The 27,837-nt window shown below is 44.5% G+C and overlaps 1 long non-coding RNA gene and 1 pseudogene across 1 annotated transcript in view; one reads left to right on the forward strand and one right to left on the reverse strand.

Moving 5' to 3' along the window:
- LOC138582286 (uncharacterized) overlaps positions 1 to 5,880 on the reverse strand; it is a 106,318-nt gene extending 100,438 nt beyond the window's left edge. Inside the window, exon 1 of the long non-coding RNA XR_011304999.1 lies at positions 5,799 to 5,880. This is a non-coding gene — a long non-coding RNA (uncharacterized lncRNA). The remainder of the gene's footprint in view (positions 1 to 5,798) is intronic.
- LOC138582311 (thiol S-methyltransferase TMT1A pseudogene) lies at positions 1,634 to 2,143 on the forward strand (annotated as a pseudogene).
- Positions 5,881 to 27,837: the final 21,957 nt, after the last annotated feature.

The raw sequence follows: 27,837 nt of genomic DNA on the forward strand, positions 1-27,837 counted from the left end.
TTTTTCCACTTGGTAGCAGGAGGATGAGTTGGGACAGTGACCAGCAGCACCCAGACTCTGTGATTGGAAGGAAGCGGGTGTGCAGCCCATGGGTGCGTGGGAGATGGGGGGCACGCAACAAAGCAGGAAGAGAGAGAGAGAGAGCACGAGAGATATTTAGTACAAATTTCAAGAAAGAAAACCCACGTAATATGTAAGTTGAATATAATGTGTAATGTATCTCCTTTGCTTTATGCACCTGCTGCAGCGATCTGTGTGCGAGCTGCAGATCATAAGTTTGTATCCTGGAAGTATTGGCAAAGCACTTAACCCTTGCAGGCTGATTGAGTAACTTTTAATTGGTTCATGTATGGGAAGTGTCCTGCAAGCAGTGTTGCTAGTTGACTCAAGGCTCTACGCAAAAACAAGCGCTGAGTTCACGGGGTTGATTAACAGCCTAACAGTCATCCAAGTTCAACCTGTAATCACACCTTTGAATCGCATATGGCCTGACTCAACGCTTCATACTTCAGGGGTCAATAAATTGAGTACTAGCAAACTGTGTAATATCGCCTGGTATTCCAGTGCTGGGTAGCCAGGAATTTGGCATTAAGTGCTGTACATAAATGGGCTATTTGTGTACCAATATCACAAGACAAAGGGGCCTATTGGGTATGTCGATTCTCTCTAACACATCAGTCTTGCAATATATTAATTTCTCCATTTTCGTTCTGGGGCTTTAAATGTTGCGTTTTGCCGCACTTGCATTACAAGCTGCGTTCTCTCTTCCCATGGGATATACAGAAGTGTTATCACCTCATTGCCTTCTAACACTGGTTCCTCCACATATGCCATTTTCAGATAAAGAAGGGTTTAGAGCTCTTTAGTGGGCATTTTGTGTTTAAGCTCCCGAGTGGCTGGCCGTCTCGTGATAATCAACGGCTATTAACCTTATCTTTGTCGCCATTCTAATGTATGCATAATGCACCCCACTGGTGCTTCAGACTGTTTTTGCTCTAAGGAGGGAGCCCCCATCCATCAAGTGTAAATGGGCCAAATGGAAAATTCTTGTTTTTGTTTTTTTGGGGGGGCGGCAAAGATGCTTCCGGCCTGGGGTGCAATCTGATGGAAGACCGACCCTGTGGGATGGAGTGGCAATAGCGATAAGCATGGCTGTGGGCAGGCAATGGTTGGGCTCATAACCAAGCAATGCATATACACTGTGTGTCCCTCCTCAAATGCCATTCATCTATGTCCCTCCTCATATGCCATTCCTTCCTATCTGCACTTGAATCAGTGCTCAAACACAATGGCTTGGGCTTTATAGGTGTTGCACGGGACACTTCGTATTTAAAAGCACACACTAAAAACGCGAAGCTGGTCATGATTCAAGAGAGACAGAAATGTGCGTTGAAACCTCTGCGGTGATATACAAAGCTCTTGGTTATTGTGGATCCAAATAGAAAAGTGAAAAAATAAGCTCAGAGAAAGTAAAATTTGTTAAGAGCCAGCAAAGGTCACAGAGCGGCCACTGGGTGGTGCTAAACAACCACATATCACATGAAGCTGCTGAACTCACAGTGCTCAGAAACAGAAAGCCACAATCGTGTTTCTGGGGATGGGGTTCTTCAGTGACTTGGCCCTCCACCTCTTTATGTGGGCACTGACCATACCAGCTCACCTTCTGGACTTTCTGGGACTGTGGGAGCCACTGGTTATGCGGCTCTTCCCACACCTCTATGCCAGGTGCATGGTAGAATACCACACAATGATGTATTCCTGTAAGAAGGAGCTCTTTGGCCGCCTGCCCGATTTCGCAGGTCCCTCGGGGCCGCTAAAAGTGCTGGAGCTCGGGTGCGGAACAGGCAGCAATTTCCCGTTTTATCCACGAGGAGCCAAAGTCACATGTACTGATGCAAACCCCCATTTCCAGGAGTATTTGAGAAAGAGCCAGGTTGAAAACGACCACCTGCACTTCGAGCCCAATTTGGTGGCACCTGCTGAAAATTTGTCTGAGGTGGGCGATGCCTCGGTTGACGTGGTGGTCTCCACGAGTGTGTTGTGCTCGGTGAACAGCGTGGAAAAGGCACTTAAAGAAGTGTTGCGAATACTCAAACCCGTGAGTATATTCTTTTTAAATGTTTTATCCATACAGGCAGTGTAGGGGCATCACCAGCAATAGTGCAATCTGTGTGTTGTAGGATTTTCATTTGAGTGTCTGGCATTTGCAGTGCTGGTGAATCTGCAAGTAGTAGGGTCTGCATGTTGTAATGTCTGGCATTTGCAGTGCTATTTGTAAAACATGGGATCTGCATTGGAACCTTTGGACATTCATACAGCTGGGTGTTTGCAAGATGCATTGTCTACCTTTTACAGTGTTAGGACACTTGCACGGCTGGTCATTTGTACATTGTCGGCACTATGTCTAGTGTTGGGCATTCGCAGTGCCGGGTTATTTATTTGAAAGAGGTACACATACCGCATACTTAGTCCAGAACTTAGATTGAACATAAGCAAGAAGGCACAGGTACTAGGGCATGTGTTATGAGTAATATGTTATGAGTTATGTGTTATGAGTAAGCCTGGCTGGCCGAACCTTCTCAAAAGTGATCTCTGGTCTTCCATAAATCTCCTTGCTAGATTCGAGTAGGTTTGTGGGTTCCCGCAGATTTTTCGTCCAGCTTGAATCTCCTTTCAGACTCATAACCCCCAGGAGAAGTTTGAGTTATTCGTGGGAAACAATATACACAGAATAGCTTCAAAGGCAGCGGGAAGGGAGACAAAAGTTAGCGGAAAGAGAGGGGTTGGGTGAGGGTAGGTGAGAGGATTATCAAGAACTAACTAATGGAGTACTGTCCATCTGTGAATGTTACCAAGGTACTAGTAGGGCAGTGTTAGGCAGAAACCTGTGCAGTTCCCTCTGGGACCACTGCAAAAGATGTAAGACTACAGTTGTTTGGCAGTAAACCCACTTGGTAGCAGTCTGTACCGCACAGATTCACTTGGTAGCTATGGCTGAGCAGTCAGACTTCCCTCAAGAAGAGTTAGGCAGTATGCAGAGTATTCACAATAGGTCAAAAGAACACAGTAGAACATGTAAACACTGACCAGGGCTTGGTGTAAAAGAGATATAATTATTTATTTAAAACCACATCTAGAAAAACACACAGGCACTAATAGTAAGCAATTCAAAAACACGGTCACCAAAAGATATACACTCCCTTAGAAGAATATTAGACAAGTCTTAAGTAAAGCCTCACTTTTCAGACAGCGGTGAGCGCTTAACGTAGATGGCACTCTAATAATTCGTTTTAAAAAGGGAGAGAAAGGCAGAGAATAAATTGAAACAGATCCCAACACTTTTTCAAGAACACAACAAGAGAGGAAGGCAAAGTCACACCGTGAGTTTAGAGTCAGTAGGCCGGATCCACTTTAAGGGGATCAAACAAAATGTGTCCAAGGTCACACAGTTGCAGTGCACAAAAGTCTTGAAAAGGATCAAAAAGAGTTGGACCAAAGAAAGGGACCAGTTAGAAGGTCAAGGCGGCCAGCCCAGTCCAGAAGGTTATGGGTTATTATTACCTTGTAGCAATCTGTAGAAAGGGAGGCCTGGCGGACACGGTACCTTAAGGTGGTGAGAATACTCCAGCGGGGGCAGTTGTTCCTGGCAGCGGATGCAAGTCGGTGCTTCGTCCAGGGGAAGAGAGTATCTCGTCGGGGAGGAAGACAGGAGTCTGTTGCACTGCCAGGCAAGAAACCCGCCGCGGAGTTTCTCAGGTAAAAGGAGCGGTCCTTTAGTTCGCGGTCCAGTGGTAAGTGGCTATCCGGTTGCCGGGGTGCTTGGCACGGGCAATTCGACCACAAGCCGGTCTGGGGTGCGAAGAGAAGAAGGTAAACTGGTTGTGTCTACCAGTCAGGGGAAGAAGCCTCTCCAGCCGGGATATCTTCTCTGTCGTCGGGAAGTGGGAAGTTCCGCAGGGCTCCACCGGTGGTGTCGTTGTGGTAGGTCGGCTCAGCTTCTCCCTCGTCAGATTCTCAGGTACTGTGGCGACTTCTGAAGTTCCAGTCCCCAAAGCCCTGCTTTTATGCAGCACACCCCCATTCACTCAGCCTAGATGTCAATCAAACATGCTAAGTGGTGAGCCGGCCGGCTCACCACTTGGGCCAATCACACAAGAGTGCAACTTGAGTTACCAAGGTAACTCAGTCCAGGGTGCCTAAACCCCCTCCCACACCCCCTGTGGTACCCAGACAGAGTGGCACCACTTTTGGAGGCTTCTGTGGAGAAGCCCGCCAAAAAAGTGGAACAAAGGGCTCGACTTGGGTTAGAGTCACAGAAGAGAACACAAACGCCATTTTAGAATCGAGTCCTGGCAAAAAATACCCACCGGCGAATTAATATTAAATAAATAAACCGGCGGTATGTTCGAGGCTATGAGAATTAAATAATTAAAGTTGGTAGCCTCGAACAATGGGAAAATCCCATAGGGATATATTCTCGGTCGAATATAAAAAAGTAGTATCCACTGCCACCAGCCAAAACTCGATCATGGGGGACGGAGACGTGCCCCCTCGACTAACAGACCCCGGGGCAATCAAATTGCCCGACCAGTACATCCACAATATGATGGTTTGTACTGGTTTCTGTTAATAATTTGGGACTAGTAAAGCCAATGGTGACTTGGGAGACAGTAGTCAGTCCCAGGGTATTGAGTCTATGATGGGGTGTCACTATGACACCCCTGTGTCACTGCACGGAGGGTGCTGTGTAAAACACATAGTAAAAACACATGAGACCCTATGGAGTAAAGGACCCCATAGCCCATAAAACACATTAACAGTCAAAGGAACACCATAAATCATGTCCAAGAGTGGGAGAAAAAGAGTCTCACTCTTGGCAGGAGAAAAAAACAAACTCCAGAAATCCAGCAAAGCTGCTGGGGGACTCACTAGGTTAGGAAATTCAGCCTAAAGAGAGAATTCTCCCTAACAGGCAGCACATTAAACCCTGCTGGATAATTTCTTGTAAATTAATGAACCTACTGCCGAGATCTATTTGTAAGCAGCAGGTCCCAGGTTTGAATCTGCTTTAAAACACAGCCTTTCAGCCTTTTGAAGTTCATCAAATTAGAAAAGTGTAAGTGGGGAACTGCAAGATTGCATGTCAGACCAGCAGAGTCAGTCACATGTGAGGCATGCCTAAGTCTGCGTTTCTTCATTCAGAGGTCGACACACTGTGCATTATTTAGGTTTACAATATAACAATTTAGGGAATTCATAACAGACATGGACCTCGGAAAAACCTATAGGGCTGGGGATGAGTCAGTCCTGTATTAGGGGTACATGAAGTTTCATACTGCTGAGTTCTCTTAAATGAGGGCCACTGAGGTAATGTATTTAATAATAGGGAGAGTCCATTGCTACAGGCAAATTACCTCAAAAAGCCAGTAGGGCTGAGGCAGGGTCACTCACATTTCAAGAATTCATGATGTATATGTGACGTTCCTTAAATACAATTTAGTGAGGCAGGATTGCAATGTTGGGAGCTCTTTATACGTGGGAACACACACACACACACACACATATATATATATATACATATATATATATATATATAATATAATGCACTATTTCTCTGGTTGTATTACTTCAAAAAAACAATGAAAATAATGCATTCAAACGACCAAGCACACAAGACCCTAATACCTTAGTGTTAAGATTCAAAAATGTATTATAATCGTAACGTGCAGCCACATTAAACAGAGCATAACCAGTCAGCTCTAATTTACATGACAGACCAAGTACTTAAAAGCACTCACCCTCCTGGGTGGGCTAACGCCACGCGTTCCGCCCAATTCTAGTGCTTCGTCAGGCTGTTTAACATCCGAATTCTGATTGAACACTTCCTTATCTGAGCAAACAGCAAAGTTCCCGTGCGCGGCAAACTCCTCCCCTTCGCCTTTGTGTGTCAGGGTCACGTGATTAACACACCTCCATGAATCTTCCGTTTACCAATCATCCATAATGAACGGTGAAATTATCAGTGCTTTAATCTACACTGAAGTAGCATCCAAAATGATGGCGCGCTGATAATTCAGCCCATTCTTACTAACAGGCTTTCAGGACAGGTCTACCTCGCATCGGTAGTTTACTGCTATATGTTTAAAATATTTAATATCGAAATTGTGTTCTATATACATATAGTAAGAGTGCAAGGCTCGCCATACATGCTTACGACACCAGTACATGCATGGAGGTTAGCCAGCGCATCATTTGTGTTTCAGCACAGCTGGAAATGCGTAGGGTCCCTTTTGAGTAAGGTGACCTGCCCATTTCCCAAAGTAAGGTAAATAAAAAATGCATCCTCTGTGCGTTTTTTTATTTTCATTGGTTTGTGTGAATGTTGCGCCAAGTGTTTTTTTAAAGATTCATTTTTTTGTCAGCTGAAAAAACAGAGGCAATATTGGTTACAATATGAAAGAAAGGTACATGTGCAAGACATTAATTATTTAGACGGTGTGCTTTCTTTTAGCATCCCTGTCAGGAAAGGCTCTGAACCTTTGACATAGTTCATCAACTTTATACAATGTTTGCTTTGAACTTGTTATGAGAACATTTCTGCCCCCTATAACCAACATGTCCTTCAACATTTCATCAGCATGGATTCTATGACAAGACAGGAGGCTCATATTATGCATTACAATCTTTACTCTGAAACCACAGCAGCAAAGAAAAAACTTTTACAAACAAAAAAGTTGTAAAGAACAGAACTAAATAGAGTTCAATGGCAATGTATGGGAGCTCCCCAATCCATCATGGAGGACAGGTCATGCCCTGCAGGCGACCAATGAGCAGGGACCCTTCCCCATATAAGTCCATTACTCCAATCCCAACCCCTCTTTCTTTGCTGCTGACACCACAGTTAAGTACACTCCTTTCAGTTTGTGTCTTACATGTTGTCAGTAGAAGTTAAACCTTAATTGGTTATATTATGGGAAAAATATTGTATGCTTGTAGCATTTCTTTGTGATACATTTAAGATATATATTAGTCCTTTATATTTTAAAGTACTGTTTAACTTTCAACGCTCACTGCGCTGGTTTGCCTCTGGTCATTATGTTTAAGTGTGTACTGTTTTCTTTATCCCGTGCGCACTGGTCTGAATGGAAGCTTTCTTTATGTAAAGATTTATTGGCTAACAGAAGCTAATGCTTTGTGTAGGTGTGCATCGTGAGAGCAGTCTTGTGTTTATTTATGGTTTACGGCCGGACTGAAGCTGATAAGCTTCAAGGCCAGCGCACGCAAGCCTCTCTTTTGTTTGTTTAAGCCCTCCTTGTTTGTTACATTAGCTTATTTAGGGCCTGCACTGCTGGCGGCCTGTGTACAAAGCCCTTTGGTGGGCTCCAGTGTTCCTTTGGATAACACAGACTCCAGTGGCTCAACAGCTAAGTGCTTGGTGTTGGGAGGCTGAGTGCCAGGGTTCTAATACAATGTCCGGAACATCATGGATATTTTAAAAAAATGTATGTATGTTTAATTTGCGCCTCTTTTTGAATTACACCTGGGACTGCCAGGTGCTGCGGGCGTGCTTGGTCCTATATATTTCCTATGTTTCCTTCTTTTCTATTATTTTGAAGCCAGTCTCTGTAGCACAGGCAGTAGGGGTTGTCACTGGTACCTGGAAGGTTCCAGGTTCGAACCAATCCTCCAACTTTTAAATTCGGAATGTGTTGGGGTAAGTAATTACAATTTTATTTTCCATGCCGCCCAACCATGCAAATCCCAGAGGGGTTTCTCAAATGGAATCCGGGTTGCCTGTTCACCCTAGTTATGCGAGACCACTTGAGACAGCCCAGTCCGCATTTTTCCACTTTAACAAGATTATATGTAATTTTAATTACTTTTGAATATGAATGTTTATGTATATATATATTTAAAAATTGATATTTTATTTTGTGTTTATATTGATATTTCAACTTATATTAACACTGGTTCGCCTACTGCAGAGCCTCATACACTGCCAATTCTGCAGTTTTTATTTTATTGTTTATTTATTTACTTATTTCTTAAGTTAGGTGATTTGCCTTCACTGAGGTGCCATCTGTTCGGTTTCAGGTTCAGCCTGAATTCTATTGCGAGGTTACCCCCTCGTGTACTGCAGATTATCACGCCCTGCTCGGGCGAGCAGTTGGAGGTGCACTTGCTCAGTGTTTCCTACCTTAAACCTGACAGTTTTATTTTGTTTGGGGGCTGCTGGTGGCAGATGTCATTATCTTCCCTGGAAAGGTGCAGTCACCTGCTCGGTGGCAAGGTTGCCTGTGTTTTCTGCGAGGGGTCCCCTCGTATACTGCTGGGTCCACGCCCTGCTAGGGTGAGCAGTTTGAGGTACACTTGCTCAGTGTTTCCTCCCTTAAAGTCAGCAACTTGGGTAATTACCTTAACTGGCATGCACCATAACCTGCTCGGTTTCAGGCTCTGCCTGAGTTCTAATGCGAGGTTACCCCCTCGTATACTGCTGATTATCACGCCCTGCTCGGGCGAGCAGTTGGAGATGCACTTGCTCAGTGTATTACTCCCTTAAGGTCGGCAGCTTTGTTTAAGTTCTGCATATGGCTGACGCCATTGTTTGTTCTGGTAGGCGTGCAGTAACCGTCGGTTTCAGACTTCGCCTGGTTTATACTGCGAGGTGCTCCCTCGTGTACTATTAGTTGCCACACCCTGCTGGGGTGAGCGGTTGAGGTGCACTTGCTCAGTGAACGCTTTTGATAAACAATATGTTTAAGTGTTGACTGGAGCACATTTGCGTTTTTCAGAATTGTCAGTGGCCCGGATAGCTCAGTGAGTATCAGCTTATATAAGGGCCTGGGGTTCGGACCCCTGTGAGGGCGTAACCCCTCTTCATTGGATATATTATATATTTTATATATTATATATTATTTATTTATTAAGGACTTTGAAGAAAAGAGAGCGTGGAAGTGGTTGTAAACAGACCCATATGGAGGGGTTGTACCTTCGTCTCTAACCATCTCTCTGGTATTATCCTTCGTCTTTTAGTTAAAAATTCTGTCGCCCTTTACCTTAGTTAGTTCAGGACAACTCAGTCCTTTCCTTGGGTTTGCTTCCCCGACCTCAATTGCTCCACCCAATACCCGTGCTGATTAAGCTACAGTATTTTCTCTCAACATGAGGAGAAAAAAGAGTGTCTCTAGTGAGGTCTGCAGGGCTTAAGGCTCTTTAGTGGGGACATGTTTTTCTCCCCTACTTTTGTTCCATTGGACATTCATTATTCTATTGGATTTTGGTGGAGACAGGGTCAGCTCGAGGTTAACTGTTCAGTTTTTGTTGCATGACAAGTTGAGCAACCATGTTTTACTTGGATGGAATGTTTGGAAACACTTAATGGAAACACTTGATGGTATCTGATAGATGAGTTGCCAAGTAATAACTTAATGGCGCCTGCCCCATGGTTTTCCTCCCAAAGCTTGGCCTATGGTTCATCTTGCTGTCTAATAGTATATTGCAACTTCTCCTCTGCTCGAGGAGTACAAGTAGGCTTCTGTACCCTCATGAGCGTTGCTTAACCTCTTTATACATATATATTTATTCTATAGTGCACCAAATAGAGTGCTGTTTTCATATCTGTGCTGACCCTACTGATGCAGGTTCCTAAATTTGGAAAGGTCTAAATCTGTCTTTTATCCTGCTGAGAGCGATAAGTAAGCACCTCTCGTATACCTGAGGGTTCGTCGTACTGTATAAGTACTGGTTTTCTATGGACAATGTGCTTAGTTTTTCATTCCCTGATTCCTTTAGTGGCCAGTCAGCCTCACATGAATACAGTGATTCAGTCCTCAGGGTTTGAGGGGACAGTGGTCCCAGTTTCTTTCTCAACCTTACATTTACGGGGCATTGATAATTATCCAGAGTCCTTTCCCCCTCATTCCCTTCCCGCCATCCTTGGGGGAGATTGCATCATATTATTACACCTATGGGGGTAACACCCGATGGTTTTCCGTTTTCCTTTTTTACAGGAGTTCTGACGCGTGACCAGTGCAGACTCGCACTGAGCATTTCCCTCCCGTCAGTTACTTTCCTTTCTGCTAATATCTGGTATTTCAAGAAGTTAAGCTGATCCTGTCCACAGTCAGGGGTTGGTTAGAGGTGCTATAGTGTATTTATTTCTCTTAAGGGTGTAAAGCGGTGCTTTAATGAGGTCCTCAGGGTAGCTTTCTTCTGGGTTGCAAGGTTTCCCTTGGATAAGTGGGGGAGGTTTCTCCTCTTTTGGGAGGACTCAATATCCTTTGGTGGGATAGAGGGGTCTGGGAGTGATACCAATTCCCATCCACGTTCTCATGACCCTCTATTGATGTGTTCTAACGTCTATACATTCACTATCAGAAGGTGTCTGCCGCTTCGTTTCCCAGAGGGCTGGGATATTTATATTTAGTTACTGACGTGGTTCTCATAGTCGCCTGCATGGCAGGTGGCCCTTTGGGTTCTTTCACAAGTGTTCGTTTTTACAGTAAGGTGCCAGCTCAAGGTGCTGTGAGCTTCAAGGATCTGCAAGTTGGCTGAAATATTTGCTGGACCTATTCTGGTGTGCAACTTCAGTTTAACTTTTTAGTGATTAGTTCTTTGCAGTTTAGAGTCTTGCTAAGACTTTGGAATTTTGGTGTCCTCCTTCGTTTAGTTTTGATCCTCTAGGGGGTTTATCTCCAGGGAGGAGGGATCAAGGTTCAAACACCGGGCATATCTACAAGGGGGTTTACATATCACTATAATGGTGGCGATTGGATGTCAGATACATTTTTTCTCCTTGCCAAGTTTGCCCTCTTAAGGATCAGGTTTGTTAATATCTGCCTTTTGTCATGTAGCAGAGTCCTTCTGCAATAGTTAGGCAGGTCTGAAGGTCTTGGCGGTTTGATGGGTTTAGCTTCTCAGGTGGGGCTCCTCTCTTCCATTCTGTTTCTGCCTCCAGAAGACATCCCTCCTTAGTATACATATATGTCTGAAGACAATTGTGGGTTAATTCGATTGCTTTTCCGCTCTGCTCAGGATGGGTTGTCCTATTACAAAATGTACTCCCATTTTACCTTTTGAAGATTTGTCTTTCCCTCTTGATTCCCAGTGTAGTTCTGCGACATGCCCTATTCTAATGCGATATCTTCCTTTAATGCATGGGATGGAACCTACAAGACTTTCACCCCTATGGGGTACTTTTCTTTTCTTTATCTCCAGGAGAGCTAGGTGCTTATTTTCTTTGGTTTGCTTTCTAGGTTACCAAAAAGGGTATGAATTTAAGTGTTTTAAATGTTTGATTGGACACAGAGGTGTTTATTTCAGATGAGTTTTTTCCTAACCTATTAGTATAGGAGAACTTTGTTCAATGTTTTCCCGTCTTTTAACCAGTTGGTTTTGGTGGCTGGTAAGGAACACAGGAATTGACACATTTTCCTGTTTTCTTGCAGTGGATTTGTCTATGCATTATAAGACAGTTTTTCGGGCATCCCAGTCTTGGGCAATTCTCTTGCGGTCAGCTGATTATTTAATGAAAACATTTAAGTTTTCCTTTCCTATTATTTTATTATTCATTATATTGGCTCTATTATGGATCATGTTGTACTAATGAGATGCAAGGGCTTTGAACTTGCATAATATGAGCCTCCTGTCTTGTCATAGAATGACTAATCCCCCACACTAACGTGAGATGGGGGTTTAGATTCTATTAAAGACAAGGAGGCGATTATTATACCACCCTCCCACCCTGGATATGATATGATGTCAATTGTGATATGCATGTACATAGGTGGTTCAAGTGAAAACATTCTTTGGTTTGTTGTTCTGCCCAACCACCCACCCTTCTTGCTTGTTGTTTTTTACAGCTATGGTTTAAGGTCCTGATCAGGAGTGTGGCTCGCAGTTACAAGTTATGGAGTGCGTGGTACGAGAGCTTCATTGGATTGGCCTTCATCGTTTATCGTCTGATCTGTGCAGTGGATGTCTGGTTCAAGACAGCTACAGAAAGAGGGGTTGGGATTGGAGTAATGGACTTATATGGGGAAGGGTCCCTGCTCATTGGTCACCTGCAGGGCATGACCTGTCCTCCATGATGGATTGGGGAGCTCCCATACATTGCCATTGAACTCTATTTAGTTCTGTTCTTTACAACCTTTTTGTTTGTAAAAGTTTTTTCTTTGCTGCTGTGGTTTCAGAGTAAAGATTGTAATGCATAATAATCGCCTCCTTGTCTTTAATAGAATCTAAACCCCCATCTCATCTCATGTGGGGGATTAGTCATTCTATGGCAAGACAGAAGGCTCCTATTATGCATAACAATCTTTACTCTGACATCACAGCAGCAAAGAAGAAAAACCTTGTATAAACTTTTTTGAACAAAAAACCTATCACAGTTCCAATAAAGCAATATAAAACATCCCAATCCAAAATGGAGGACAGGTCATGCCCTCAGTGTAACCAATGGGCATAGTGCCAGTTGCATAAATGTCCCTTTCTCTAACACCAACTCCTCTTTCTTTGCTGCTGACACCACAGCTAAGTCTCCCCTCCTAGTTCTTGCCTTACTATTGGTTATATGGAGTTTACAGTGTTACTTTAGGTCATATTGAAAGAGCTTTTGGTGATTTATTAAACTGTGCCGATGAAATTGTCATTTCATTTTATGTTTGCATTAGTAGTTTGCTGAGAGCCGCGTTCGCGCTCGAACGCTGACCTCCAGGTCAGAGTGATACATTTTGGCTGCGCTCCGTGTGGAAGGTTCCGCTCGTTAATTGTTTCTTTTTTCTTCCTGCCTAAGCGGCGTTCTCGCCGTGTTTCATTATAATTAGGTTGCGTCGCCTGCCTCATATAAACCCAGACGCCAACGCGTGAAATGCTTTTCCCTCAGGAGAGGGTTAATTTATAAGTACGCGGCTGCCTCCAGCACGCTCTTCCCTCAACTTTGTTTGTGACGCGCGCAGTCTGTTAAAGAAGCTTAGCTTCTTACCGACGCGCGTCACTGCAGTTAAGATTGACAGTGTTTGCTGGCATTGTTTTCACACACATCGTGTGTGTTTCTTTTTTATACGCTGCTCGCGTATGAAGTGAGGGGCACACAGGCTAGGCCTGTTTTGGTTGGAATCACCTTGATAAGGTGTTGTGTGGAGAAAACCCTGTGATCCCTACTAGAGATATTATTTTATATATATATTTCTCTTTTGAATAGCCTTCTCGGCTATCTCCACTCCTGTCACCCTGCTTGGGTGAATTTGAATAATAGCCTGCTCGGCTGCCTCCAGTTTCTGACACCCTGATAGGGTGTATACAGATATTTATTGGCCTGCTCGGCTGATTTGGTTCAATTGCACTGTTTGGACAGCCTGCTCGACTTCTTTTAGTAGTTGGAAGTTCACACTTCTGTGGTGGCACGATATTGATAAGACTGTCATGGAAAAAAAATATGGTCCCAGCTTCAGCGGATGCCAGTACGCAGGTGCGCCCTTCAAAGAAAACTGATAATGTGGTAGACCAATCTAGTCAATAGCGCAAGTAATCCAGTCTTCTCTGGATTCAGCTTTGTCTCGTCTTAATGATACACTGGCATCAGCGTTTGATAGGTTGATCAATCGCATTGCTGATTTATTTTCACCCCTCTCATTATGCGGGACCCTCTGTTAAACCTCAGCCCCCAGAAAATGTACCAGCAAAACTAAACATGTTTCAGGACAACTGAGTCCTTCCCCAGGCACGTCCCCGGAGTCTTCCACCAGGAGAGGTCAGAAGTGCAGGTGGGATGAGTCTCAGCAACCCCTCTCCTCGACCCCTGGGCCAGCATACGTTCAGCTTCCTGCAGCGGTATCCCCTATTCCTATTTCCACCTCGGATACCTCTGAGGATTCAGATTCGCCCCCTAAGAGGCGCAAAAGTAAGGTGGCTCCTGTCCCTGCGCAGAAGGGTCCTGTGCTAGATGTTAATGGTGTTCCATTTTTTGACCCTTCTCTCATATTACACCCTAGGTCGGCAGAGTGGCACCCCTCTCAGGAGATTTCTTCTTTCCTAGAATATTGGTTCATGCGCCCGTTACCTGAGGGGGACAGGAGTAAGTTGAGGTCCGAATGCCCTAGACCAGTCCTTCAGGACAAGGTGGCTTGTACTCCCGAAATAGATCAGGCTATGGCGGTTTCTCTGGCTCAGAAGGGTAAAGACCCCAGAAAGGGGGTTGACAAGGCTTGGCGTAACTGCCAGGATAAGCTGTTAGATGTTTTGGGTCCAGTAACACAAATATTTGAGATGGCTGAGGAGGCTGCGTCCTCCAATTCCCCTGTTGATGTGAATGTTTTAAGGGGTTGGATCCAGAGGACTGTCTGCCTGCTCGGCAATGCGGATGCCTCAATCTCCAAAGAGAGGCGCAAGTCTTTGCTTATGAGACTAGATTCAAAATTAGCGGATATGTCAGAAAGGGAAGCAGGGCCTTCTGCTCAAGGAAACTTGTTTGGAGATAGTTTTCTGAAAGACCTTTTGGTGTATGTGCATACTTTTACAGCTTTGGATAAAGCTCAGGCCAACATTAAAAAGGTATTTGCGCATAAGGTTTTCCCCAAGGCCAGAACAGGTAGAGCCTGCTCTTCCGACCGGTTCTCCCAGGGCCACTTCCGTCCCCGTCAGTTTGCCTCCCGAGGCGCACATAATTCCTCCTCTGCTCGGGGAGCGAATAACCAATTTTTCCCTCAGCAAAATGCGGGTTGGAGAGGATGTGGAGGAAGAGGTACCAGGAGGTCCAGAGGAGCATCAGGTACTTTCTCGAGTGTTAAGAGTTTTTTCCCACAGAGATCTAGGGCGCAGATTGGCCAGGTTCCTCCCATAGTGGGAGTCCCTCAGATCAGACCTCTGGGTGTTACAGACAGTCCAAGGTTATGGCATAGAGTTTTATTCCCCTCCTTCCCAGTTATCAGCTCCCCATCCATTGGTTTTGGACAAGGTAAAACAGTCTCTAATAGATGTGGAGGTCAAGGACCTAATTTCCAAGGGAGCAGTAGTTCCAGGCTCTTACAGTGCCTCTCAGTTTCTTAGTACCATTTTTCTAGTTCCGAAACCAGATCAGGGGTTTCGCCCAGTGATAAACCTAAAGGCCCTCAATTCCTTTGTAGTATACCACCACTTCAAGATGGAGGGAATCCATCTTCTCAGGGACACCTTTCTTCCAACAGGCTGGATGGTCAAGCTGGACCTCAAGGATGCTTACCTAGTGGTTCCTGTGTTGCCTCCACACCAAGAGTTTCTCCAGTTTCAGTGGGGGGGTCGGGTTTGGCAATTTGCCTCCCTCCCGTTCGGCCTGTCTTCAGCCCCATGGTGCTTCACCAAGTTGATGAAGCCTTTGATGGTTCTTCTCAGGTCCAAAGGGATCTGAATCATTATATATCTCGACGACATGCTCCTGTTAGCCCAGAACTCTCAGAATCTGCGCTCTCATCTGGAGTTTACGGTGACTCTTCTTCAGAGCCTGGGGTTTGTGTTAAATGTCAAAAAGTCCATATTGAAGCCAATGCAATGAATACAGTTTCTGGGCTTCGATATAGATTCAAAGCATTGCATCCTTCTCCTCCCAGACAGCAGGCTAACCAAGATAAGGAAAGAGATTTGGGTTATCCTCAAGAAGGACAACATTTCTCTCAGATTGTTGGCCAGGATCGTAGGGATGTTGTCAGCATCCATCCAAGCTGTTTTCCCAGTCCCTCTCCACAACAGAGCGTTGCAACGTCTGAAAGCTCGACATCTGCGCAGATGTCTTTGTTACTCTCAGATGGTGGTATTGTCAGAGGCCAGGTTGGAACTCCTTTGGTGGCTCAGGCACATGGATGCTGGAATGGGAAAGCAATTTTTGGTCCCTCTCCGGATGTAGTTCTGGAGTCTCATGCCAGCAGAGCGGGTTGGGGAGCCAGGCTGGGTCAGGTTTCCACAGGGGGAAAATGGTAAAAAAGGGAGAAGGAGCTCCATATCAACTGTCTGGAATTGTTAGCGGGGTCATATGCAGTCCGAAGTTTCCTCAAGGATCAGGGGAATTGGTGTGTCCTCTTCTGCATGGACAATGTCTCAGCAGTGAGATTTGTCAATCATTTGGGAGGGACCAGGTCCAAGGTCCTAGCGGATCTGGCAAGAGAATTTTGGCATTTTTGCCTCGACCGCAATATTGTGTTAAAGGCAGAATACCTTTTGGGGATCAGCAACGAGGTGGCGGATTGGAACTCCAGACACCTTCAGGACAAAAGCGACTGGATGTTAGACAGGGGCCTCTTTGCCAGGATAGAATCTCTATGGGGCCCATTTACAATGGATCTGTGTGCCTTGAGGCTAAACTGTCAGGTGCCCAATTTCTTCAGTTGGAGACCAGATCCTGGCGCTCTAGCTACCGATGCGTTCCAACAGGATTGGTCAGATCAGAGGTTGTACGCCTTCCCTCCCTTTGCAATGATAGCCAGGGAATTGGTTCAGGTTCGCAGGCAAGAAGTCACGCTAGTGATACTAACCCCCTTTTGGCCTTCCCAAATTTGGTTCCCAGCTCTCCTAGAGTTGTCAGTAGACATTACTCATCTTCTTCCCCTTCATCCACAGTTGCTAACGAACTCGGGAGGTTTTCCTCAAGAGCTGGTCCTTCAGGGGCACCTCTCCCTTATGGCTTGGAAGATTTCAGCTCTTCCTGGTGCTTCCGAGGACTTTCGCAGGACTCTGTGAAAGTCATCAGGGACTCTTGGGCCCCCTCTACCAAGTTGGGATACTCTTCAGCTTGGAACCGCTGGGTAGGCTGGTGTGTGGTTAGGCACCTCGATCCCATTTCTGCCCCTCCTGTAGAGGTGGTTAATTTTCTGGTGGATTTATTTAAAGAAGGCAAAGCTTATAGAACCATTAATGGCTTCTGGTCTGTTATTTCAGCGGGACACCTTTTGGTAAAAGGGGAACCTGTAGGTAGACATTTTTTAGTGCGAAGAGCCCTCAAATCTATTCGTATTAAGGTCCCTCCAAAGCCTAAGTATTCAGTCCTTTGGGATGTTAATATGGTATTAGAGATCTTCCAAGCCTGCCCCCTAATGAGGATCTGTCTTTTCAACAGCTATTTTCCAAGCTAGCAATGTTGTTTTGCCTGGTGTCTATTAAGAGAGTGTCGGATATCGGAGCTTTAGATGTGGACAATAGAATGTTTACTCCTCAAGGGGTTACCTTTTTTGTTTCACGCAGAACTAAGTGTATGGCTTCCTCAATATCCTATCCAGCCTTCCCAGAAGACAGTAAATTGTGTGTTACTGCATTTTTGAAATGTTTTGAGTTAAAAACGGAGAGTCTGCGACTTCCTAATACCTCTCAGCTGCTGATTTCCTATAGGAAGCCCCATAAACCTGTATCCCCTTCCACTTTGACCAGATGGATTAGGTGGGTCATGCAGGAGGCGGGGGTTGATACTTCCTCTTTGGTCCTCTTTTGGTTAGGGGTGCTATGGCCTCTAAAGCCGCTTTCTTGGGCGGCAGCCCAGAACAGATACTTAAAGCAGCTGATTGGTCAAGAGAGTCAACTTTCAAAACGTTTTATCATAAACGCATTGCTCACGTAGCTGTTGATGTTCTGTAAGGGCTTTGAACTTGCACAATAGGAACCTCCTGTCTTGCCATAGAATACCTAATCCCCCACACTAGCGTGAGATGGGGGTTTAGATTCTATTAAAGACAGGAGGCGAATATTATACCATCCACCCACTCACCCTTACTTGTTCTGGTTATTTCAGATTTCGGGTGAGAGGTCCTGGTTGAAAGGAGATCGGTTCAAGTTCGGTTTGCGAGAGAGTTCAAGTTTCGCCTGTTTTCATTGGAATCATCTCTCCTCATGCTACGTGGATGATTTCTACAGTGAACGTCCAAGGAAGAACAGCATCAGAAAGAGGAGTTGGTGTTAGAGAAAGGGACATTTATGGAACTGGCTCTGTGCCCATTGGTTACACTGAGGGCATGACCTGTCCTCCATTTTGGATTGGGATGTTTTATATTGCTATTGGAACTGTGATGAGTTTTTTGTTCAAAAAAGTTTATACAAGGTTTTTCTTCTTTGCTGCTTTGATGTCAGAGTAAAGATTGTTATACATAATATTCGCCTCCTTGTCTTTAACAGAATCTGAACCCCCATCTCACGCTAGTGTGGGGGATTAGGTATTGTCATAAATTTAGCCCGAATCTATATTCTAATCTCTTAGATATATCTCTCAACCATTTGTGTACAAAGGCGGGTGAAATTACCCGATTTTGGTTTTGGCGGGTGAGACGCCCATTGGAATGAATGAGGCAGCCCTTTACAAGGCGGGTGACACCCGCCAAAAACATGTGAGTTGAGAGCTATGCTTAGAAGTTCAGTCATACCTTAATCAGCCGAATGCAGTGAAAATTTGTGTGAATAGGGATTCGGATAAATCATTTGGCTGATGTCTTTGTTATGATTTAAGAAGTCCCAAAGAATGTGCGTGTCCTCCAGCATGGATGCAAGATATGTAATGGGGGCCAGGAGGAAGGCATACATGCTCTAGCATGAATGCAGCACAGGGAGTAGGTACTCTGATGAAAGACAGTGGATTTAGTCCTGTTACATATACAAGACACAGATTAACAGTTTTAGATTACGTGCTGAATAATGTATGCAGGAAATGGATTACAAGAGGGGATGAAGGTACCCAAACCATAGCATAGATAGAGGATACAGACTTAAAGATACCCGGAAGGTGCACATATCTAAAAAAATAGACTGAGACTAGAAGGAGATATGGCAGGATTGGATTACGATTCTGGGGGCTCGGGGGGCGTTGAGAGCACCTCTTCAAATGCATTAGCCAGCTGAGCTCTTACTAGTATTGAACATGTAACCAGCAGGCCACTCACAGATCTTTGTAGCAGGTACATTAACATGTAGAGCTATTTTACTGATATTGTAATCTCTAATTGCAGAGTAATCTCACCAGCTCACTGTGGGTGATTCCTCATAAAATGACCGTCCTCCATATTTCGCTGAGGCTGGAGGTCTACCGTTCACCAACATTCTATGCAGCGCTTTATAGAGCCAAAAAATCACATAAGATAGAGTTTGTGAAGTACATTTGGACTAAACTCCTTTTAGGCCAGGTGCTATTATCCTCCATAATGACACTCATTGTATCAGAGTGTAAATGACGAAAGGCTGACATGTGAACCTTAGGGACTGGGATTTAAGAGAGGTTTGCGAATTTCACACGTATTGTAACAGTGATGCCAAATGAAAAACCAAGCTGCAGAATAATATTGCACATTATGGGACAGGTAGCAGGGTATGAGTTCACTATCCAGCTCTGCTCTGCAAAGCTCTTATGTTTGCAATGATTGCTGTCACTTCCATTCCATCTATATGGATCTCACTCACCCCCAATCACGTTCCCAGGCTACACGAGGCACAAACCTGATACCTCATTGCCATGAGTGCCTCCAGAGGAAGCACATCTTCATAAAGGAGCATGCTCAGCCATGGTGTGCTACAGCTTTGGGAAGTGCTGCAAACAACCCAGTGGCCTCACAATGCAATAATATCATAAGAAGGCTTTGTTTGCTATAAGGACAGTGACCCCTAACCGAATTTCAGAAGGGTAATGTGTTTTTACAGTTTTCTGTTTCAGTATATGGATGTCAACATATGTGCAGCCATTTCCTGTTGTGGGAAGATGAGGCTGTCCAGGCAGAAGGTACTTTCAGGCCGCTATTCCCGGGCAATGCTGTGACACTAATTCATGAGCTCTGTTACTGCCTGTTTCTTCTGTACTTTTTAAGTACAAATAAATAAATAAAAGTCTGTGAAATGCGTTTTTAAGATGTCTCAGCAGAGCATTTTATAAAGGGAGCGACTAGTAGTGGGGGGCTGTTAAACACAACTTTGAGTCACTATTGTAGTGGGATGTACCTTAAGATGTGCAAATGTGTGTGGTTAGACACGTGATGGGTGCTGTGTAAAACAGTGACTATGTAGAGGCAACCTTATTATGTTTTTTCATTCACTGTTCGACCTTAAATATCCATAGCACAGCTGTAAACCCCCAAAAGGATGTGTTTCGGATATTGTTAACACATATTTGTACGAACGAGCTGGGAAGCTGTATGGTCAAGTGCCAAAATTGCAAGGTGGGCTCAAATCTCGATTTCACCACTTGACCAAAGTGTGTGATCCTGGACAACTAAATTTACCCGACTTCAGCTAATAAAATTGGGAAGCCATAGAAATAATTCTGAGTTGTGGGTAGTTAACATGCTTTCATTGGTGCAAAGTAGTCACCAAATAACTTCCGCAATTAACATATAACATTTACAACAATTCAATGCAATCTACTTAATTCATACTCAAGATCACTATTGACAAAATAAAACTCATTGGCCCTCATTCCGAGGTTGGTGCTAGTCATGGCGCTATTAGCGCCATGACTAGCACCAATACTGGTACCGGTACCGCCACCGACTTGGTGGTATGGGGACTTACCGGTCTATTCCGACCATTGCGGAACCGGTAAATCCCCATTTGAAAAGCCATTCCCCATTCCCATTTGAGCCCCCATAAATGTAAATTGCGGTACTGTTATTGAACCCGGTATCCCTTTGCGGGTCCCGTCCATAACGCCTGGTAAAACCAGGCGTTAAGGGAAGGACCCGCAAAGGGACCTCGGAATAGGGCACCGGTGTCATTACCGGTGCCTGTATCCCTTTGCTCCCAGGTTGTAATGACCCCCATTCTGTCATCATTATATCAAACTATCATTAGAATGCCACTCATTCTTTTATTTTTATTAAAGTGTTTGTGGTTAAAAAGCAAAAACCTTAAAAACTACATACAATTAAACAATACCCATAATATCGAACTATTCACATCATCACATAATACATTACACTTTAATTCTTAACAATTCATTATACTTTTATCTAATACCTACAAATCTTATATATGTTAAAAATACTTAAAAAATATTTAAATCATCTATCCACCTTTTCAATTCTCTTAATCATGAGCTGCCACATATCATACAGATAACAAATGTATATTTTGACCTGAGTAAATATTTGCCCACGTTTGATTTTCTATTGTGTTATTAATACTCTTGAAACGTCCATAACCTTTATGATAAATATCTGCCAATGTTGGACAATCTGTTAACAAATGTCTGGTTCTCTATTTCAATATGACATTAACGACAAAGGGGCTGATTCATGGAATTATTTGCGCCGAAAAACAGGTATTTGTGCGCCATTCTTCCCGCAAATCCCCTTTTGTTAAACAGGGATTTGCGGGCAGAATGGAGCACACATCCCCGTTATTCGGCGCAAATAATTCTATGACTCAGCCCCAAAGTCTTTCCTGTCTAGGAATGGCGAACAGGCACCAAGTCAAGACCAGGATGGCAGCTGCTCTACTCACAGCTGTAAAATGAATCTTCTCACCTTAGGGTCCCTGATATTCACAATATACTTGGCTGTTCCACCAATAATAAAACTTTGTTGTTTTTTCCCCAGTTCTCGCAAGTTACTATCTCACTCCCAAATTTCGGCTCTCCTTTTTATTTCTCTTTTTATTTCTCTAGCTTCAATTCCTATATTTATTGGATATTCAATTTCAAAGCCAATCCTATTATGAAAAGTCTTAATGTCCTCCAACCATTTCTTTAAGGTCTTGAGCTGAGACTTTAAATAGCACAACTTATCAAAAAGGTTATATCTCGAGGTATGTTGAGTACTCGCTTCAAACATCTTTACATAAAAGATGCTCGTGGCTATATTTTTCAAAGTAACAAGTGATGTGAGACCTAGCTCACATCGAATAGCTTCAATGGGAGTCGAGGAGGAAAGGCACAAAAGTAACACGCCAAATTCTACTTTCCAGTTTCCAAAGCCACTTAACCTCGTTGTTACATAACACCTCCATTGCAAAGAGGGCACTTGGTGTGGTACAGCTTTTATATACTGCCCTGTGATTGAACCCCTAGTTCTCAGCGGCTTGATTGTTTCTGAGGGCTGGTCCTCTTTCCCTCTATTCACCGAGCCAGACATATTAATGGCCATTCAACACATTAAGTCAGGGGCTCCGGGGCTCCGTCTAATTATTTCCCTCTTGCTGTAATGAAGGAGATTTCCTCTGAGTTATCGAGTGAGATCACGGCGGCAGTTAATGCCTCCTGTCAGACTGGCTGCATTCCTCCAGAGCTTATGGTTGCAACTGTGATCCCTCTTTTAAATAAACCATCGCTTGATCCTACTTTGCCTTCTAATTACCGCCCCTTTCACTTTTACCTTTTTGAAGCTCTTGGAGTCTTTAATTTTCCCACTGCTGTCGTCTTTCATGGAATCCTCTGAACTTTTTGACCCCGCTCAGTCTGGTTTTATGCCGGGCCGGGGTACAGAAAGTGTGCTAGTCTTGGTCCAGGATGATATGGCCAGGCTGGTCGATGCAGGAGGGGTTGGTGCCCTGATTTTATTAGAAAACTCAGTATTTGATACCGTAGACCATCCTACCCTGCTGGCCCGTCTGTCTCATGCTGGAATTTCGGGTCAGGTGCTTGCCTGGTTTACATCTTTCCTGGCCGATAGAACCCAAATTCTCTCACTCCCACCCTTCCTTTCAGGTTCATCTTCTTTTGGTTGTGGGGTTCCGCCATGTCTCCCATTCGTTTCAACATCTATATTTGCCCTCTTGTTTGTCTCATCCGCCCCTTCGGCATCAGGTGCTATTCATATGTCAACGAAACTCAGATCCTCATCCATTTAGATCACGATCAGGCTGAGTTGTCGTTGTGCCTACAATAGTGCCTGTCTGCATTGGAGGATGGATGAACCACAATTGGCTGAAGCGCTAAATGCAGACAAGACAGAGGTGCTAGTGGTGGGCTCCCCTCCCGACCCCTCATTTTGGGTCTCCTCTATTTGGCCATCTTCCCTCGACCCTCTTCCGGTCCCAATGACTAAGGTAAAGAATTTGGGTGTGGTCATCTCTACTTCCCTGTCTACGGAGGCACAAGTATCAGCTGTATGTCAAGCAGGCCATTTCTATCTTAAAATACTAAGAAAGGTGCTTCACCTGATACCCCCGAACCTGCGGCTGCCGGTGGTGGGAGCCTTGGTACTGAGTCACCTGGACTTTTGTAATGCTTTATATCTGGCCCAGCCAAAGGGCATAGTCCAGCGGCTTCAGTGCCTGCAAAACCTGGCTGCCCGGATGGCCACGGGTTCTCCTTATGGGGCTCATATTTCACCTGTTCTGAACTCTTTGCATTGGCTGCCTGTTAGTCAGCGTATTGGGTTTAAGGCTCTTTGCCTGGTACATCACGCTCTGCACAATCAAGGGGCTAAATGCCTGCACACTAAATCTTTTCGCTACCTTCCTGCATGTTCACTTCGATCAGCCTCGGCGAGTCTGCTTTGTGTTCCTTTATTTCACCTTTCCCGCATTGGAGGCTGTGCCTTTACGGTAGTTGCAGCCCAACTATGGAATGACGTTCCATTGACATTGAAAAACTTGTTCAATCAACTGGCGTTCAGAAAGGCATTAAAAACCTATCTGTTCTAGTTGACCTATCTGATGGCTTATGGATCATGGCTCTCTCTCTCGACGAGCACTTTATAAAATTCCTTAACATAACATAACTCTAACCATGATCTCCATAGAAATGGTTCCCCTATAGTCAGAAAATCTTCTTATAACATTACACTTTTTGACTACTTTACTGGTGATGTCAGATGGCAATTTATGAATGTTGAGACAATCCGTAAGTGGAATTCACAGATATGTATATTTCTCAACCTTTTCAATAGTTTCATCATTAGTTTTCCACCTGAAACTATTGTACTTTCTTTTTGCATTAATGACCATCATTTTGATCTTTTTAAGATTGATGACTAAGTTGTAGGCTTTGTGTGTTCCTTTATAGTTGTTTTGCTCCTCTGTAGACCAATGGGAGTGGTGTCAAATATAACCAAGTCATCCGTGTAGGCTAAAAAAGCGATGGCATTGGTTTTAATGCCAGGGTGGAAAATTACTAAATTTAGCCAAGGCAATATCAAGGTCCGAGATATACCAATTAAATAGTCTGGGTGCTAGAGTAAGAATACCATCTTGGCTAAGTCTAACTTGAGTAGTAGTCTTGGTATACAAACTTAGTAAAATATACAGTATGTGGGGATGAATACCCAAACCCTCCAATGTATGCCACAACATGTTTCGATCCACAGAATGGAAGATCTTGCTGTAGTCTATGCAACATATGTACAACAAGGTTGATCTTTCTTCCTTGGCCTTACGTACCAGGTACATCAGTGTCCATATCCAGCAAGGGTACCCACTCCCTTGTGGAAACCCAACTGCTGTATATTTAGAATCTTGTATTCTTTAACCCAACTATTAAGGTAATCAAGCAAACAGGAAGAGAACATCTTGGCCATGGTATCTACCATGGCTAATATACAATAGTTATCTGGGTTATCCCTGGCCCCATTTTTATGGACCACAATAAACATAGACTTCCACCAGCTCTGAGGTATGAGTCTTGTCTTGGTCACCAAAACGAACATTTTTTTAAATCTAGGACTAATGCCCATTTTTGATGATCTTTTTTATGACCACATTTGCGAAACCATCCAGTCCAGGGGACGATTTAAGACTATTTATTTTATGTTCTAAATCCTCCACTATGATGTCCAAGTGACCCTCACCTGCCAGTTTATCATAATAGAGAGAAAGAGAGAAATAGCAAATGTGTATATATTACACGGCCACGGTTAAGTTATGGTTAAGTTGCTGTTTCCATAGGAAGAGCACTTTTTGGGAGGCTTATAACTTCGCTCGCCCTGGACGAATCCTCACCAAACTTTGCAAAAAAAAGTATATGGGCCACTCTGAATTTTTTAGACTGAATGGGGGAAAAACATTACGCACGGCTACAGGTGAAACCGCTGGACGGATTTTCACCAAATTTGCGGCAGGGCCAGGGTCTTGGTCCAGAAAGCGTGCTTTTGTAAATTTGGTGACCTTCCGTGCAGTACTTTTCATTAAAATGAGCAAAAAGTAGGTGTAAAAATATTAGTAATATCTATGTCCGGTTCGCAGTCACACTTCCCTGTTCGGTCCACGGGCAAGATACCGATTGGCTAAGGGGCTGGAGTCATGACCGCGGACACGTGACGTCTCTGCTGATTGGCTGCAACGAGACGTGTTCTGCGTCAGATTGTTTGGATGAGCCCGACATCATGGATCCACCGATAGCGGAGCGACAACCAGCGGAAACATGCTATATTTATAAAACTGTTTTGCTGTGTCATAGAGTGTTGGGAAAGGTTCAGACAGTAAGACTTGGGTGATGAATGCATTTGTTCTGGTGGTCGATCTTCATGATGTATTTTCTATGGCCACCTTGTATGCACAGAAAATGAGGAGTCTAATAACGGTAGTATTTCAGTCCTTATAATGCATAGGGAACTTGTAACTGTTGTAAGGAGACGAGTGGTGTTAGCGAACATTGAAATTGACAACATGCTGAAACTGCATTACTTTTTCCTACGGATATTGCATTCATTAGTACTGCGTAAGATTGTTTGGATGCGCCCAACATCTTGGATCCGCCGATAGCAGAGCGACAACCAGCGGAAACATGCAATATTTATAAAACTCTTTTGCTGTGTAATAGAGCGTTGGGAAAGGTTCAGACAGTAAGACTTGGGTGATGAACGCATTTGTTCTGGCGGTCGGTCTTCATGATGTATTTTCTATGGCCACCTTGTACGCACAGAAAATGAGGGGTCTAATAACTGTAGCATTTCAGTCCATACAGTGCTCAGGGAACTTGTAACTGTTGTAAGGACATGAGTGGTGTAAGCGAACATTGAAATTGACAACATGCCATAATTGCATTACTTTTTCCTACGGATATTGCATTCATTAGTACGCCGCCATGGGTGTGACATGTTACGGTGGTTGTGGCCAGGGCCTATATTCTTGGATGCATGGCCGTCGGCCAAAGGCCTTACTTCCAAGACTGTAGGACCTGGCCACAACCACTGCAGCATGTCACATCCACGGATACACCCATAGTATTGCGTATCGATTGCCTAGTTGTGGGGAGTGTGTACAGTCTTGGGTGCATGGCCACAGTGGTTGTGTCCAGGGCCTAGAATCCTGGATGCATGGCCGAAGGCCTTACATCCAAGACTGTAGGCCCTGGCCACAACACCCGCAGTATGTCACACCAACGGATACACCCGTAGTATTGCGTATCGATTGCCTAGTTGTGGGGAGTGTGTACAGTCTTGGGTGCACGGCCAAAGGCCATGCATCCAAGAACAAAGTTATAATGCACTGGATGTCCAAGCCACTGCCCACCCATCAAATGTACTATCTATGGACATATAGCTAAGAGTGCAGCCTCTGGCCAGAAGCACTGAAGGATACCACACCTATAGAAAAACCCGAAGACCCACCAATCACTGAGCTGGTTGTGCAGAGATCCTGCACTCTTGGGTGCATGGCTGAAGGCCATGCGCCCAACAACAAAGTTATAACCTCTTTATGATGTATTTTCTATGGCCACCTTGTACGCATTGAAAATGAGGGGTGCAATAAGGGTAGCATTTCAGTTAGTGCAGTGCACAGGGAACTTGTAACTGTTGTAAGGACACGCGTGGTGTTAGCGAACACTGAAATTGACAACATGCCGTAATTGCATTACTTTTCCTCATGGGTATTGTATTCATTAGTACGCTGCCATGGATGTGACATGCTATGGTGGTTGTGGCCAGGGCCAGAGTCTTGGATGCATGGCCTTCGGCCGAAGGAGTAAGCACTGGACGTCCCAGCCACTGCACACCCATACCATGTAATATCTATGGACATACAGCTAGGACTGCAGCCTCTGGCCAGAAGCACTGAAGGATAGCACACCTATAGAAAAACCCCAACTTCCACACATTACTGAGGTGGTTGTGGGTAGACCCTGACTTCTGGGTGCATGGTCGAAGGCCATGCACCCAACAACAAAGTTATACCCTCTTCTCTTACAAGCCAACATGGGTTTTATCTAGTGCGGTGGTTGTGGCCAAGATGTATAGTTTTGGGTGCATGGTTGCAGGCTGTATGCCATACACCCAAGCATGTACACACTGCCCGCAACCACTGTAGCTTATCACATTTATACTTGACACCCACACAATCGATTATATATCTGGCAGGTGTGGCCAACTCCCAGAGTTTTGGGTACATATTCAGTACATGGTACATTTACAATGTTTCCTCCTATGGGTGTGCTACTGATTTTTAAGCAACCATGGGTGAAATATGCTGCAGTGATTGTGGCCAGGGCCTACAGTGTTGGGTGCATGGCCGTGGGCCGTAGGCCGGACGCCATACTTCCAAGACTGTAGGCCCTGCCCACAGCCACCGCAGCATGTCACAGCAATGGGTACACCTGCAGTATTCATTATTGATCAGATGGTTGTGGGGAATGTGCACAGTCTAGGGTGCATGGCTGAAGGCCATGCACCCAAGAAGAAACTTCTAAGCACTGGAGTTATAAGCTTCTTCACATCCATATATTTAAATGTATGGACATACACATAAGAATGTAGGCTCTGCCCACAACCACTGCAGCATTTCACAGCTACAGAGACATCCCTATTATTGAACATCACTCAGGTGGCTGTGGGGAGGGTCTGCAGTCATGAGTGCTTGGCCGCAGGCCATGCACCCAACAGCACAGTTATTTGTAGTGTACTTACAAGTCACAATGGGTGTGATATGGTGTGGTAGTGCATCACTCAGGCGGCTGTGGGAGGGGCTGCAGTCATG

The sequence above is a fragment of the Ambystoma mexicanum genome, chromosome 3q (assembly GCF_040938575.1).
Source record: "Ambystoma mexicanum isolate Mex_15411 chromosome 3q, UKY_AmexF1_1, whole genome shotgun sequence".
In the NCBI taxonomy this organism is placed as follows: Eukaryota; Metazoa; Chordata; class Amphibia; order Caudata; family Ambystomatidae; genus Ambystoma; species Ambystoma mexicanum.